A 15,000-nucleotide genomic window follows, 5' to 3' on the forward strand; every position below is an offset into this window, starting at 1 on the left:
CCATTAAGAGTATAATATAATACAGCGTCCGTAAAAAAAAAAAATTATTTTCAAAGGCGATGTCACCTTACATGGTTTTTTTTTGTCATCTCTCTATTATCCCTGATTAACATGGGCAGACGTCTGGGTATGAAACTGGCAAGGTTCCTAATGTATTCTAGGTCCATAGGGTCTACATCTCCTGAATGAGGCCAGGCGGTGATGAGGTGTTGCAGAAAGTGGCCGCCTGATCGTACGCCTGGAGTGCCAGGTGCGCCCACAAACCTCACGTGTTGCCACATTTTCTAGGTTGTACACAAGACATTGAGCTTCCTCCTTCTTAGAGGGTAAGAGCTAAACATTTTGCAGCACACGTGGAAGAACTACAGCGCCCACAACAGAAGTTCCCTAACTGAATGGCAACCAGGAGTAGAATTAGAAAATCCTTCCCTCAAAACAGCCTGAGGCACACTGAGGAAGGTTGCTGGTGCTCACATTGTTAGACATACTTGTCTCAGCGACCAGATGTACCATGATTTCAACCTGAGAGCGTTTTAAGCCGGTACCCACAATTAATCTCAGCCTTGTATCGCCTTTAAAACTATATCGAGAGAGTGTGTAGGTGTGTGTGTGTGTGTGTGTGTGTGTGTGTTTTTGTGTGTGTGTGTGTGTGTGTGTGTTTCGGTATTACATCTGTCAAACGAGTATCCCTCATACGCTCTAATTAATTTAAATTAAGCACGGAACTAGAATCACTGAAAAAAAAAAATACTTTGCACATGAACGGTTTCCCTTTGAATTTTATTAATATACATTAATTAATAAGACATTAAGCAAATTATATGTTAATGAAGTTAACAACTGCGTCTAAACATATCATCATTCTCATGTTTTAAAAGACACTCACTCACTCCGTAAACAAGTAAACGTACGCCTTGTTATCTGAATTCTATCCACAAATTGCCGTTTGAGTAGAATTTCCAAAACGAAAAACACGATCATTTAGTTTTTATATCTCAAAAATGTTATTATTGGAGAACTGCCGTTCTATGTTGTTTACCAGTACAAGTGTGATAACTATAATGCTCTGTAATAGCGGTAAGACGATGCAACAACACAAGACATGCATCCATTAGTTGTTTGAGCGACACATCATCATCATCATCCTCGGCAACATGTAATCATCTTAACGATGGTAACACCCACTGTGGGCAGAGTGTTTATCTGGGTTGGACGGTGAAGGCTTAAGGCTCCTCTCGGCCTGTCGGGATATACCAAACATTGACAACCCGGAGGAGGTGATCACGAAGTTACTACATCATTATGAAGTTTGATGAGGTTTACACTGACTGTTAAGTGGCTTTAGATGTATACCTCAGTGTCAACATATTTACTGTGAACTGTAGGATTTTGATCTTAAGCAGGATATATTGCCTTTCTTCATTTACCTACATATAGAGCCACGTTTGAATATATTTCGTGCGAGAGAGGATTGTAGAATAGTTTTTATAGATATATTTCTGACTAAAATTTTTGTCCTTTTCTTTATTGCGACTTTTAAGATACTTTTGATTAAAGTTATATTTTTAGATTTATAAGATCCTATGCTTCGTATAGATCTTGATTCTCATGCAAACTATCCGTTCCTTTTTAAATTCTGATATTGGCATGAATAATGCCGAAACGTGAGCCAATAGAATAGTTATATATATATATATATATATATATATATATATATATATATATATATATATATATATATATATATATATATATATATATATATATATCGAGGTACAATTGCAATCAGACATATCATTATGCACACTAAAAAGTCATTACAAACACTGATCGCGTACTTAAGGAAATACACACAAATACACGCACATCATTTTTTAAACACGAGTCAGGATCTAGGAGCAACTAGTTACGGTTCCTGTTTTCCGTGGCGATGGAATAAGGATTTGTCTACAATATAAACAACATGAATATTACGCACGTATCCTCTCAATTGACCACTAAATCTATACAGGAATACATAGTTATATCTGGATTATTCCTGTTCAGCCTACAATCAGATTACGAGACTAATAAGGAACAGTTCCAGTGTAAAACAAAAGAAAAAAAGAGAATATTTGCATTTCAAGAGTTCTCAGTGCTGGAGGTAAACACTGTTTATTGAAATGGCCGCAAGTTTTCCAATGCAGAGGTAATAATGGTGAAGCATGGAGATTACACAGCGTATCCTCAGATACGAATACAGGATTGTGACGTCTGTTGGAAACCTGGGCAAGGCAGTGCCTTAAGATGATGGTACAAGATTCTCTGAGAATCTGAAGTGTCAGGCTCGGCCAGAGGAAAGAATAATAATGCTTCCACTTTATAAGATTTATCAAGATTTTTCTCAGCTCGATATTAAGACATATGAATAATATGCCAAAGTGGTAAAGAACTTTTCATAGTGAGCCAGTGTGAAAGTCTGTGAATCGTCGAGAGTTATGGATATGAACACTTCCAGCCCTAAACCCGAAGCATGATATCTCGGTTAGGGCTTTCTCGTCCTCCATAAGTTCTCATTCCTTCCACTAAATGGCTTAGCCGGTCTTAAACATGCTAGTAGGTGCCGTTTGGTTAGCTCGCCTCCAGATTCTAGACTAATTATGTGATGTTATATCCGTCTGAGATTGGACACGAATCCACAGAATGCAGTGAGGCGTCTGCAAGATTTTCTGTGGGAGGGTCGGAGTGGGAAAGCCAATGGCCATATCAAAGTTTTCGGCCAGATGGCCTTTAATTACCTTTACCTCACAATCGTTATTCCATTAAATTTCTTTATATAATAGTTGGCACTTTTATTATCGTATATTTTCATGCAATACATAAGTATGTATTTCTTAAATGAAAATTTCGTTTTACAAAGACAAATTTTGAGGATATTCACTGCATTATAAGAAACCCAGTTGAGCATGAGGTTTTGTTCCTCTCTGTGCAGTAAGTGTCTGCAAACAGACTGATGATAACCATCACCACCTCAAATGAATTAACCAGATCAGCATCTTGGTTTACATAAACCCATACAGTCATGACAGATCTATCTCTATCTACCAGCACAGTAAACCATACTACATTTTCAGCAATACAATAGTGAGGAATGTTACTGCATCCAATACAGTAGTGAAAGGCTGGACCTCATACAATTGGTCTTATCAGTAAGGATGCTGCACAGCAAGTGTGTGGCTCTTTTCATCCTGAAGTAAAAAGCATTCAATCCTATTACACAGTGTTGCCTCGACTTGAGCGAAGAGAGTTAAAGCTGTAGATAGCTGTACTAACTGGTGACTGTATCGAGTTGCAGACTGTATGAACTGGGTAACTGTGTTAACTGAATGACTGCATCAATTTGGATGACTTTTAGCTGGATGACTGTATCCATTTGATGACTGTATGAACTGAATGACTGTGTTAACACGGAACGCTTTTGTTATAAGCAAAGGGTAAGAAGCGGAAGGATATTAATGGCAAAATACCTAAAGAAACAGGAAAAAGAAGGGTAATGTATAAGGCTAATGACCAGTCCGTCACTGGTGATATATCTTTGTGCACTTAAAGTATCTCAAGTGTATTCTAAGGCACCTTTTAGGTGTAGTAGTCAGCGTTGTTGGCTTCACAATCCGCTGGCCCTGATTCGATTCCCTTCCGACGCGGGCAAACGGGACGCAGCCCCACCCAGTTATTCATCAGCTATTTGGTTGATGCAATAAATATACACCGACTTGGGTTGGGATGAAGCAACAGAGGTGTGACAGGCATGGCTAGCCGACGGCTTGTAACTCTGTACGAGTGTCCATATCCGGGGACATGACCCTCACTGATAAGCTTAATGAACTTACCAAGGGTGTCTACGTCCGGGAACACGGCCCTCACTGGCAGGCCTACCAGAGATGTCAATGTCCGGGGAAATGGTGGACCTTACTGGCTAGCCTAATGAGTCTACTACTAACAGGTTTCATGACTCTACTAGCGACGTTAATGTCTAAGGATCTGGCCATTCACTGGCAGGCCTAATGAGCCTACATGGGAATGGTACTTTACACGTAACGTAGGGTTTCAGTGGTGCTGCTCAGGCCCTAAAACGGAGCCTTCTTATTACCTCAGTACATCTAAAGCCTCCTTTTTAGCGCATGCTTTTCGATGCGAAGGTACCTCCTTGTGCTGGTGTAATCATGACTACAACGTTGTGGTGTCGTCCCTTCATAAATTATTTATATGTTCAGCCATCTAACAATAGCTACAGCATCACCGACGATAAAGAAATTATATATGAAGTCTACCAACATACGACGGAGTTTAACGTTTCGTTCTTTTCTTTTGTATGATTTTAGATAGCTACCTGGAGACTACTTCCCCGAGGCTGGAAAGAAGAAAAATCGTGTCCTTGCACTGGGTTGTTGACGTGAACTCGTTCTTGCTGAGAATCTCAGAAAGACGCGTCTCTTTTTTGATCACTGATAAGATAGATTCAGTCACTCAAGATGGCAGGCGAAGGCATTTCTGAAAGTTGGAGACCTTTCTGACTGAACAGGCGATATAATAAAATGGCATAAAATAGATTATGCAGAAAAGAACACTACAACGAAGAGTCTCATGAAGACGAAAAGGATCACAGGAAAAAATCGTAATGTAAAATCTATTGCGTAATTCACACACTGATGTCGCCTTGCTAATTCTTCCAGACATATCATTAGTTAGTTCATACGTGTAAATCAGTAGGTTGCTCAGCAAAAGTCATCAGACACCTGAGTCTGAGAACATAACAACAGTTACCATAGCATCTCTCGGGCTTCGACAAGAGCTAAGTAGAAAGAGGGAACAATACAAAATCAGTTCCTCCTGTGCGACAAGGACCTACCCACCATAACCATTCAGCAGTAGACAGGAGGAGAGGCTCCCCACACATACCGCTTATCTTCCCTCTGGCGGAGCCTTGGCGATATCCCATTACGGTCCCTTATGACCCATTATGACCTATTAGGCGCTCTTATCATGCCAGGCTGGAGGAGGCGAGGCGCTGGCAGAGGTTATCACGCCTGACCTCGGCTCCACAGGACCAAGTTTTCTTATTATTTGATGCAGGAAAGACTGATCGCCGTGCAAGATGCAGCCCCTGACTAAACGTCTCCTTTGTGATCATATGTTTTTCTTTTTACGTCATATACCATGTATTCGCTACGTTTACAACTAGCTGAACAATGCGATACCACGTGCAGGGCTTCTGTCTGGTCTAAAACAAAGTAAACCCCATGCGATGAATATGTGCCTTTATCACTGTCACCAGAGCCTTTTCACTGAGACTATCACAACATTACCTTCCATCACCATCCGTCATTATCACCACCTGTGGTTCCTGTAACCATCAAAATCACTTTTATTGTCCCATATATCATGATCAGTCAATTAACTCCACTTTTATCATCCCATTAGTGTCCATTCCTCGTTCTGCACCATGCCTCCCACAGCCGCCAGTATTTCTTCCCTACCATCATCACCATTTCTATACCTACAAAATCCATGTCACTAGCAGTGTCACAACACTTCCTTGTTCACCATCAAAAACACCACTCGCCCTATTACATCACTTCCATCATCATTACTGTCACTACGACAATACTCGCCACTGCTGGCATCACCACACACGCCACCACTCTCTTATCATTACCTGTGTCATTATCATCACTATTATTAGTACTGCTAACATCACCAGGTTTCGCACTAGTCCAGTCACCTCTAACCTCACCACAGTATTCATCACTACCTCTCAGCACCAACCTTATCACTATTTCCATCACTATGATCCTTATCATCACCCATCACCACTACCATTCCTATAAAACCGCTCATCAGTCATGTCACCATCACTCCTACAGTAACCTTTATCACCACCCCAATCATCACCCTCATCACTAAAGTGATGATCACACTCCATCACTACCATCGTCACACGTCCCGTCACAGATATCTCTGTGGAAATATCATTCAATCCTCCATCACATTCCCTCTCCAGTGGAGGACTAGATCACACGATATATTTCACAAGCAGCGTCTCCTCCTCCCTGGTTTAAGGAGCGGCCTCTTTATGCAGGAAGTATTGGCCAAATTCCGTCGTTGTATGTTGCAAATGTTTCGTCTGATGCTGCTAACTCCAATTGCATCCGACTTTAACGATGTGCCAGAAAAGGTAGGCAACTGAGATGATCATATATATATATATATATATATATATATATATATATATATATATATATATATATATATATATATATATATATATATATATATATAGTCTGTTTGTGTGTGTGTGTGTGTGTGTGTGTGTGTGTGTGTGTGTGTGTGTGTGCATATATGTATATATTTTCACATAAGAAAAGTGGAACAAGGAGGAACGGAGATCTGAGTTCACCCACAATATCAAAAAATGTTGAGAAAAATAAATTCCAGTGAAATATTTGCCTGGGAATTTTATACTGGAGAGAGTAATTGTTGAAGCGTCTTAGCGGCAGCGTCTGCAGGAAGGCAATCCTACTTATCTCGGGTCTTACAGGCAAACCTGCTAAGATCCAGCCCAATAATTTCAAGTTTTTATCAGCGCTTCTGTGCACAACGATAGCTTCTTCCTGTGCATGTTCGTAGTTTTCTTGCGCACTGTGTTTGCTGGTCGCAAAAACAGCTTCAGTTATATTGATACGTTGGTCGTAAGACAAGTGTCAGCGTTTTGTTGTGATGCAAATGACACTGGAAGAAGTGATGATGAACTGAACAATACTTCTTATGTCTAGCGTGCGTGCGTGCGAGCGTGAGTGCGTACGTGCGTGCGTGTGTCAAGGTTCACCCTTCACCGCAGTACCTCGGATGGCAGGTGATTCAGGACTTTTGTAGCTACATGGCAGCAGATGTTTCGTGGAAGCTGAGTCTGCCCAATATACAGTTATTGCCCTACTTACCCATACAGAGAACTCGTATTCAGAGAAGATAAACGTGTACACATCCTGCTAGACTTTTCATTTCAATTCCGAAATCGAAAACGCTTTCTAAAGCAACGTACGTTCTAAAACGCTTTCTAAAGCAACTTACGTTCTAAAACGCTTTCTAAAGCAACGTACGTTCTAAAACACTTTCTAAAGCAACTTACGTTCTAAAACGCTTTCTAAAGCAACGTACGTTCTAAAACGCTTTCTAAAGCAACGTACGTTCTAAAACGCTTTCTAAAGCAACTTACGTTCTAAAACGTTTTCTAAAGCAACGTACGTTCTAAAACGTTCTAAAGCAACGTACGTTCTAAAATGCTTTCTAAAGCAACGTACGTTCTAAAACGCTTTCTAAAGCAACGTCAGTTTATGTGTCAAAGAAGTGAATAGATGGGATGAGGAGAGTCGTGTCCCTGAATTAGAGTATATTACAAGAAATACGATAAACATTCTATATTTACCCTTACCAACAAACTGAAACTGATTCTAAAGGGAAAATTCTCTTGAATAATTGACAGAATTTACTTAAGTGACGTCATGCAATGGCGTAATTTTCCCGTAGCCCTTCGGAACAACGCTATTTTTAGCCGCCGCCTGTTGACACAAAGATTATGTAACGACCTAAATCAACAGACTGAAGGTCGAGAATCTGGCAAGTGAGGCATTGCTTTACTAACACCCTATGACTTTTTCACTTACCTTCCTGATGGCGCGGGAAGGTTGTCATATAAAGTCCTTCTTCTGGAGCTCACGCTGTGTTCACAAATACCGCCACGTCAACCATGCGCAACCTCAGGTCAAGGGAGTTTGAGACGTTGTGTACACACCTGTGTGAGGTGAATACATGACAGTTTAGGAATAAATGTTCCGTGTCTTCAGTACACAAGTTACAACTTGGGGGTGATGGGGGTCTTGTGAATTACTGTGTAGGTAAGAAATATTTCGTACATCCAAATCCTAGTCTGTGGCAGCTCCAAACATCCAGGGGTAGGAGTTGCTAAACTATCTCATTACACATATAAGTACGAGAAATTCTTTATTCATCTACTTGTCAGAAAAGTCCTTAGCTGAAAACTACTTCAGAATAGTAAAGTAAGATATACATCTATTGAGGTAATTATGAGTAGTGTTGTGTGGAGAAAATTGGCTACTGAGGAATGAAAGAAAGAGTCTATATGAGATAAATAAATGGGTGTAAGAGGAGGGGAAGAGTGAAGCGAGGCAAGGAGAGTGTTAGGGAGCACGTGAGAGGGTGAAACACAAGACAAGGGTGGGATGATAACGACTGGGGACTGTTATGATCATCTGTTCTTCTTTGATCCAAGAAGACAATGATCTTTAAAGTGAAACCTAAGATTAATCATTTAAAAATTCAACAGTGACTATTTACCTTGAAGGAAGAAAAAACAAATAATATCACTCCGATTTTCAAGGTAATAAAAAGAGCAAGTGTCAATGCTAGAAGATGGAGGAACAAGGCCTTAAAACTGTCATGTAGGCAAAGACACTGGTAATGCTCATAATTCCAGGACCCAGGTTCCAGATCCAGCACTGGCGAAAATTGAAGTGTACCAATCTTGACTTTCGATAATGTTTTGTGTAAACATTCCTAGAAAATACAAGATCTTATGGCCTTGTCTTGCCCCGAGGAACCTGACATTCAGCTCGATAGGAAACTAGATCAACGATCCTTTACAAATAATACGACCATCAGAGAAAAAGGGGAACCAGAACGTGTCTAGGAGGAAACAGAAAATGAGGAAGAGGAAGTAAGAGTTAGTGACTGTTGAGAAGGAAGAGGGAAGCAGTGAGCGGAATGTCGAAGTTAGGGAGAGGCGCTGACGGTAGCAAATCACGAGACAATCCTATGTATAAACAGCCATAGTGCTTGGCTTCTTAAGAACTAGAAAACCTGTAATTCGGAGAAAATATCAACTCTGATATTCTCTTTCCTCTACTACTGTATGTTGGCAGTTTTGATACTCCCTGCTCACGAATACCGTATGTTGGCAGCTTTGATACTCCCTGCTCACGAGTACTGTATGTTGGCAGCTTTGCAATAATGATAAAGATCTTGATGTAATCTAATCCTAGAAGCCAAAGTATCCTGCTCAATTCTGCATACGAAACAATAGGCAGTAATCTGTGAGGAAATACACAGAAGCAATGAACAGAAGATGTCTGAAGACGCTACAGTCGACCAGGGAAGATCTACCTGTGGGCTTTGAGAGAGTCTTGTGTAGAATTATCCACGACGACGTGAGCAGTGACAAGATTACGGTTCATAATGGAGATAATACAGCCTCTCTGAATAACACCTTGCCGGAATTTGGTAAAGGGATTACCTACATTTGTGGGGGATTACCTACAGTGGTGAGGGATTACCTACAGTGGTGAGAGATTACCTAAAGTGGTGAAAAATTAGCTACACTGGTGAAGGACTAGTTACAGTGGTTAGGGAGTACTTATAGTAGTGAGGGATTTCCTATAGCGGTGAAAGATTACCTACAGTGGTGAGGGATTACCTACAGTGGTGAGGGATTACCTACAGTTGTGAAAGATTACCTACAGTGTTGAGAGAATACTTAATGGTGAGGTATCATCAACAGGGGTGATTACCTACAGAGGGACGAGAAACCAATGACTAAAAAAACAAGGCCTCACAAAAGTATGTGGAATGACTTCTGTGTACAATACGACAAGCGAGAAGGTTCGAGGGTTGTATTACGACCAAAAGAAGTTGATGATTTAAAGAAAAAAAAAAAAAAAGCAGGGGAACGCGGGCATGAAATAACAAGGAAACAGTGTATCTGAGAACCATAAGATCATAAGTATACCTAGAAAAGTTGATGCGGACAATTAATGAAAGAAAGTAAATCGGAGAAAAAGAGTTGTAAATGAGGGTAATGAAGAAAAGTCTGGGAGAGAAAATATGCGTAAAGAAGAAACGGATAGATGTACAAAATAAAGTGATAACAGATGAACAGACTGCAGTGATGATGATAGCACAAGTAAAAAGGAAAGAGGAAAGTGTATGAGGCACTGAACGATGGACAGTGAGGTATGAGGGATCTAACGGTAGGATTATGGTCCTATTTGCTGAGTATTAGGGATGAATGGCAAGTCAGAGGGACAGTATAAGGCGAGAGCTGAGGAAAGAGGGATCTGCGGTTGGATCTAGTTCTTACAAGCAGGGTATGAGGAATGGATGAGACGTCACAAAGACAGTATGAGGCATGGCTTGTGAGGCATGAGGGATCTGGGGTGGGAGTATGGTCCAACTCGCTGGGTATGAGATGAGTGAGTCGTCTGAAGAAAGGGAAACTCCTTTTGTCCTATAGGTAAACACTTATCTTTACTCAACCTTCCCTTCCTTAAAATATAACTCATAAGAGTGACTCAGACGAAAGGCTTCTTCAAAGGTCCTTATCTCCAAACACTTCCTACCCTCTTCATGCTAACATCCTTCTCTCTTTCACCTTCCTTCTGCTTCAGTCACTCTATCCTACCACGTCAAGCTTGCCCCTCTCTGTCCGCCTCATCCTTCATTCACCTCATTCATATACACTCTTTCTGTCATCCACTTCTTTCCCTTTACCAAATCTCATCCGAGACATCCTCAATCCCTATTCACTCGAGACGTTCACACTGCACCCAAAACATGTACATCTCACTATCCTCATGTCTCTGTTACATCCTACTCACACGATCCCTCTCTTACATCAGACCAGGCCTGGCCACGCCTTCTAGACTCACTTATAAACTCATATTCTCCCTCCTCATAACTTCTCTCACAGCATCTGCAGCTTAAGTTATCTTCCAGCACTTCGTTGTCTCTGATATTATTCTCATTTCACTGATGATATTTCCCAAACATCTAAAATTATTTCAGTATTTCGAAAGCCCAACAGTTTTCACAATTTTGATTTCCTTTGTTCTCAAACACCGCTAGCTTTTCTTTTTGCTCCAGTTCAGTTTCAATTTCCTCCTCCTACGTACTCTTTCTTTCTTTCTTTCTTTCTTTCTTTCGTTTTTTTTTTTTTCTCTGCAACATCCCACGATTCTTCCAGTGACTCGTCCGTTAGCTCACCATCCTTTGGTAAAAAAGATATATACTTCTTTCAGGCTTCACTCCTCTACCTTTTATTACCTGAGCACTCTATCTCTTGAAACATGAAGCAACCATGGGCTCCATCCCTTGGAGCACGGAACGACCATGGTGTCTGTCTTTTGAAACATGGAACAACCATGGTCTCCGACCCATGAAATATGGATCAACCATGGTGTCTTCCTCTGAAAACAACCATGGCATCCTTGCCTTTAAACCAAAATATCCATATATTCCATCTCTTGAAGCAGGACACAACCATGCTCCCGCATCTTGATACCTGAAGCAAATTTGGGCTCCGTCTCTTTGACTAACGAAACAACCATGGTTGGGTGTAAGACCTCCCTTTGTCACACACCGTCACCTTTAAGCTTCTTACTCTTCTGATGGCTCTAATGGATGCTCTACTCTCTCTATAGATATCCATACAACTTACTTTATACAGTGCCATTAGCCTTAGGTATAAATGTATTTACTAACTGAAAGCTCCTCCATATCACTTAGCCATCTATATGATACACAGACTGAACCACTTTCTGCAAGCCAGCCCATGTATACCACCTTACCCATTTTTCATTCAAGTACATATACGCTACCAAGTCTATTGCAAGAATCTTACTGCCTATTCACATGTCCTTACGAGTGTACTGCCTATACACATGTCCTTACGAGTGTACTGCCTATACACATGTCCTTACGAGTGTACCGTCTTTTCCTAAATATTCGATCTCGCTGAAAATCTTCTCTACATCTTCTAGTGCGTGATCCCTAGGTTAAAAAAAGTGAGCAGTGTACTGAATATGAAAGTAATAATTTTCTATGTTTCCAAGTAATCATTATCTGCAATCGTTATTTTTTTTGTTTGTTTGTTTTCGCTGCCACTACTGTCTCATGACAATATTTGTTCAAGTCTAGAAGAAGGTTTCTCACTCTAAGACCAGAATTTTGAATCTAGAAGACATTTCATGTGTATGATCTAAGTCAAGGGACGGTATGTTGTCGGACTATTACCTAACACTACACCAACCATCCACCAACTGACTAGTCACGTGACGGCACTCATGACGGACTCTCTAAACGTGAGACAATCCGAGCATCACATCGTCAGTGCTAAGAAAAAAATCTACTACTAAAATCGTAAACATATCTAGAAATCCAACAAGACTTCCATCTCCTACAGAATAATGTCTACGACAAGTCATCCCATACGACAATTATCAGTAATGATCATAATCTCGAACAGATAGTTATATATAAAACTTCAAAATCATGTAATTTTTGGCATTTTTGATATGACTGCGGAAAAAATCTTTATCAAATAAAAGCAAAAGTGAACAAAGGCGAAATACACTTTAACAAAGACATTTAGGGTAATTAACAGGAAGATGAAAGTCATATCCCTTCCAGAGAGAGATGAAGAACAAATGCCTCAGTTCTCCTGATTTTAATTTCCATTGTATTTCAGTTCCACATATTCTGCCAAACCTTCCCTCGCCCCAGGCACACTTGTTGCCACATGTTTATAAAATTAACAGGAGGGATTTCGTCCTACGTCAAACTTTTTAATGTGGAAAGTTAAGGGAAGGTTTGGACTCTTATACTAATGAACGATAAAAGTTTGCGTGAGTACACACACACACACACACACACACACACACACACATATATATATATATATATATATATATATATATATATATATATATATATATATATATATATATATATATATATATATATATATTATTTCATTAAAGAACAGTGAACGATGAAACATTTAAAAAAGTACACTGGTGCAAAGTTTATAGGATGAAACATAACGTAAGTCAAAGTTTGCATTCCCTTAAAGCAAAGCTTATATCATGAAACTCCGCAAGTCAATATCTACAGTCTCCACTGGAAACTTTATACGAAGAAAAACTTATTAAGTCAAAGTTTATTTTCTCCTGGGCAAAGTTTATACGATGGGAGACTTAATAAGTCAAAGTTTCTATTCTCCAGTGCATAGCTTACACGAGAGAACACTTAGTAAGTCAGAGTATTCTCCACAGAAAAGTTATACGACGCAACATCTTAGTAAGTCACTGTCAGTCTTTTTTCCCCATCTTCCTCCGGTTCTGGAGAGACCCAAAAGCAACCAGTGCACTTCCAACCCGCTGACCTCGTAACCCCGGTATACAAAAGCCTCGATGTGGCCAATATCACGGCCGGACGCACTCTGACTCACAAACTCATGATGAGTTGGTACTTATTCATAGCTGGGGACAACGTGGTGGAGAGGGAGGACGGGGGCGACATGCTTTAGAAGGGAACGCGGCTCAAACCGGGAGCCATACAGTTGGGAGACGAGTTCTGTGACCTCTTAGCCACCGCTGCTGTGATGAACGCCCACAACTTCCTGTGGATACTCAGTAAAATCAAAGTCACCTAAATTTTTCTACAAGAACGGAAACACATTCTTCAAACAACATTATCTTTTTGTACGATGAACAATCTAAGCGGTTTTGTCCAAAACATATACGTGACAAACAGATTTGCTAATCAGAGCAAACATTCCATTAACAAAAAATAATGACCCCATAAATACCTCAACACTTTTTGAATGGCGTCAAAATGTACAATCTATATTCCAGAAATTTATGTCGGTCGAAAAATCATCGCCGTAGAAATATATTTATTTTCCCGTGGCTTACTTCCCTGCAGTGTTCTTATGCATATCTCTCTTTTTTTCCGAAACGCTGATTATCAAAAGCCGGATTATAATTTTAGATTCGCAAAGCGCTTTGAGGTCCAGCGGCGTGCAGAAGCGTGTCTTTAATAACTAAAACATATTTGGATCAAACTTGGCGACTACACGTTACATGGCGTTTGTCTTATTACAATAAAACCAAGAGTCGCGTACCAGTATGACCTTTATAGATACGTTATTATAATAGTCTGGAATCTACCAGCGGTGCAATTCCTATACTTAACTAGTCCGTCATATTCAATACAATCGGATATATCTTCACAACCTTAGCGAATGCAATATGACCGGATACATCACGTCAGGTTCTGACGCCCCTCCTGCATTATATAACTGACTAATCTTGATTTATTTGACACTTCAGAAAAGACTGAGAGAAGAGTTAAAGCCTCGTTTCGACGAAGTCTGAGGAAAAAAAAGAGAAAAGAAATTTACTAATATCCTTTCATCCTTAACTTCTTTCACTGTTACTTTATTCATTTTCTCCGTGTAATAGACTTGGCTCATACATGGGTACGAAGGAATGGTAAAGGTAAATCAATTCACTTTTCATTTTCATTTGTAATCACTGACACATTCGTAAGTTGTGCTAACACACTGTCATTCATCACTTGCCTATTTCTATTGCGTACTCTCACAATCATCCTTCATGCCACCCTACTAGAGACGTGGGGACAAAATAGCTTCATGCAAAGGGAGTCCAAGCATTGCAATAATCATTAGAGTTAAATAACGGGGTATTCGTTTCGTGATTTGCACCTTGGCTGGTAGAATACAACATTATTACAAATAAGACAATTCACCCGGAAGAATATTCTTATTGCCTTCTTTTTTAGGTCGAAGGCATCTATCACGGACAACAGTCCTCAGGGAGACACGATCACTGAGAAGGGACGAGGGTTAGGTTGATGCAGTCAGAATGAGAGAGAGAGAGAGAGAGAGAGAGAGAGAGAGAGAGAGAGAGAGAGAGAGAGAGAGAGAGAGAGAGAGAGAGAGACGAAATAAAGTAATGAATGAGTGAAAGCCAAAAGTAGGGGATGTTGGAGAAGAGGTTCCGAAGCACCAAACTAATACCAAATAATGTATTTTAAGTCTAAGTTATATAATCCAATGATAATCTTATAATCTTATAAGCAGCGTAACTA

At 40.1% G+C, this 15,000-nt stretch overlaps 1 protein-coding gene across 1 annotated transcript in view; it reads right to left on the minus strand.

Moving 5' to 3' along the window:
- The window catches only part of sav (scaffold protein salvador), a 1,023,444-nt gene that overhangs the window by 781,582 nt on the left and 226,862 nt on the right, over window positions 1-15,000 (minus strand). The window contains exon 4 of the mRNA XM_071685935.1: window positions 7,701-7,828. The gene's annotated coding sequence lies outside the window, so the exon portion shown is untranslated. The remainder of the gene's footprint in view (window positions 1-7,700; window positions 7,829-15,000) is intronic.

This window comes from Panulirus ornatus, chromosome 41, assembly GCF_036320965.1.
Source record: "Panulirus ornatus isolate Po-2019 chromosome 41, ASM3632096v1, whole genome shotgun sequence".
NCBI classification, from domain to species: Eukaryota; Metazoa; Arthropoda; class Malacostraca; order Decapoda; family Palinuridae; genus Panulirus; species Panulirus ornatus.